This window comes from Vombatus ursinus, unplaced genomic scaffold (assembly GCF_900497805.2).
Source record: "Vombatus ursinus unplaced genomic scaffold, bare-nosed wombat genome assembly UNPS02009573.1, whole genome shotgun sequence".
Classification (NCBI taxonomy): Eukaryota; Metazoa; Chordata; class Mammalia; order Diprotodontia; family Vombatidae; genus Vombatus; species Vombatus ursinus.
In genome coordinates, this window is record NW_020949351.1 from 9,072,968 (window position 1) to 9,075,897 (window position 2,930).

At 38.8% G+C, this 2,930-nt stretch overlaps 1 pseudogene; it reads left to right on the plus strand.

Annotated features, from left to right (window-relative positions):
• Positions 1–304: 304 nt before the first annotated feature.
• LOC114035985 lies at positions 305–652 on the plus strand (annotated as a pseudogene).
• Positions 653–2,930: the final 2,278 nt, after the last annotated feature.

The following is a 2,930-nucleotide window of genomic DNA, read 5'->3' on the forward strand; positions in this document are numbered from 1 at the left end:
AGATTAACACTCATCCTTGTGAAAAAAAGCAATTATGCCAACATATGAGTGATCATGTATGACAATCTCTATAGTATCTGTGCTAGGTTTTTCCCCACATATAGGTTAAGATTAAGGATGTGCATTTCACTTTATGTTTTGTAGAAATTTCATAGATTGGCCCCAGTCACTGAGCTGCTGCCAAGGACTCAGCAATCTCACCTGGAGCCCTTTAGCTTCCCGATGATCCGCCCCCGTCCCGCTTGCCTTCTCCCACCACTGCTTTCTGCAGGCCATTTCCACCAAGGAAAAGGAATCATATAGTATGTCCACTATCCAGAACCTCCACTCTTTTGACCCCTTTGCTGATGCAAGTAAGGGTGATGACCTGCTGGAACTAAGTATTATATTCATATACAAATTCAACAGAGAAACAGCAGGAAGACCCCTCACTACAATCGAGGGGATTGCTGATGATGAGGATAAAAAGAAACTAGTGAAGGTATTCAAGAAGAAATTTGCCTGTGGTGGTACTGTAACTGAGCATCCACAACATGGAGAAGTAATTCAGCTATAGGGTGACCAGTGCAAGAGCATATATAAGTTCCTTGTACATACTGGACTGGCTAAGGATGACCAGCGGAAGGTTCATGGATTTCCTTACAATGAGTAGAAAAATTCACTTCTGTGCCTTGTCACAAGTTTAAAAACCTCACATCTTGTATAATGTCCTCTGTTTAACTTGGACTAGTGTAACTCATTCATGTAATAAACTGAAAAGAGAAATGCTATCTAGTTTTTTAGTCCCACATTTAAGCAGAGGTAAAGTCTGGCCAGTGTCCAGCCTGAAATGCAAATAATCTAATGCTTCAGTCAAGTCCAAAGCCTTACTAGCATCTGACACCATGTCTGTCCAGAGGCTCCTTGGTGCTCCTTCTTCAGAGCTCCCTGTCCACTTAAGATGACATTACTAACCTCTGAGCTGCCCTTGGTGATGCTCAGAAAAGTAAGTTAAGGCATTCACTTCTCAGTCCAGTTATACCACCAAGATAAAGAGTTAGCCTTTGATAGCAAAACAAGGAATCCCCTGGTGACTTGCACCATCTGACCAGGGAGGAGTTTCATTTTGGGGCAATGGCAGGACATTTTTTTCTTACATCGCACCAAGGTCAAATGGTAGAGCAGACTTTTTTTTTTCCATCCAAGGACAAGGTTTATTAGAATATCCATCATATTGGATAGACTTTTAAGGAGTCTGAATGTTAGTGAGCTATTGGCTAGATTATAAGAATCTGAGCAGTGGCTAGATTTTAAGAATCTAAGCATCTTAGTGGAGACAAGATGGCCCTTATACAGAGAAAGACTATGGGAGGGATCTAGGAGGGCCCAAGTAGTCTATGAGTCAATAGAACTCCAGGGACCTGGACCATGTGGCCAAGGGAGAATGGAGGCTAGATAGGATTAAAGGTGGGAAGTGGCCATAGGGAGGTAAGACAATGGAGGACTGAGCTAGGTTAAGGGTAACAGAATTGGGAGATTGGGTGTAGCCACAATGAAAGGCCAGGGTTTTTCCTTTTTGGGATCTAGATCCCATCCTCATCATTCCCTCAAACAAATGGGACCCAAATTCTTTTGGTGTAAGAGGCAAAGGTCTTGGTTTCTAAAATTGCTTCCCGCTGGCAAGGGGCATAGAGCTGGCCCAGCCTTGAGAGGGTATCAAAGAGGAGGTTGACTGGAACCAAGCACAGATTGAGCAGACTTTTTTTTAATGGAAATAGTGCCTACCTCTGAGGGATGAACAAGTGGAGAAAATTCCATACTATAAGGCCAACTTTAACCAAATTAAACTTTTGACAAGGGAATAAATGTCATACTAATGTAACAAAAAAGTCAATGTAGTAACTGCAGAGCTTGCAATTTACTAGCAACAGCTGTCCAATACCATGTGAAGTAACAGACTGGTTTGGTTTTGGTTTCCTTTTTTTTCTTTTTTTCTTTTAGTCTAAATGTTATGTGATTTATTTAAACTCATTTAAATAAAACTGGTTTTCAGAAATAAAAAAAGAAATTTCATAGATTTTTTTCAAACAAATCAACAAGTATTTCTTTTGCACCAATTATTTTTGAGTTTGAGTTTCTTTTCATAATCTTTTTTATTATTTACATTGTTATAATCATTATATATAGTATTTTGACACTGTTAAGACTTCTATGGACCAGTTCGTGAAAATTTATCTTCCTATGTTTCACTGAATTGCATCATTTCACAGAAATTTTTTTCTCCTTTATATACATTTAATATCTTTTTTTTCCATCCTCCACTCAATGGACACAAACTTTGTTTGCAGGGGTTCCCCATCACACACAAAAAATTCTGCTATGATTTTTTTTCCCAGCATTGGACTTTTGCTTCTGTCTTTTGTTCCTTTCTCAGTTAAGCTTTTAGGGGGAAAAAAGTCTATTCATTAATTCCTCTCCTTTCTTCACATTAGGTTCTCATGCATTCAAAGCTTACCACTGAACTGAAAATGTACTCCCCAAAGTTAGAAATTACCCCTAAATTACCACATTGTATGATCACCTCTCAGTCTTCATTCTTCTTGAATTTTCTTGAGAATTTCATGGTTGGCCACATTCTCCTCAAGAATTCTCTCTCTTCTATGTGTTTTTGTGGAACTGTTCTCCCTTAATTCTCCTCTTATTTGCCTGACTGTTCTTTCTCAATCTCTATTGCTGGGTCACCATGTACATCTATTATTACACTAAGTTTCAATTGTAGTTTTTTTTCTTTCTTAATATCCTCTCATATGGTCACCTCCTAAGCTCTTCAATTATAGTCACTACTTTGATGACTTCCATATCTTTAAAAGCTAGCCTTGGTCTGTTCCCTGATGTTTACTTCCATATCTGATTGAATTGAATGTTTCATAGATGCCTGGAACTATGTACTC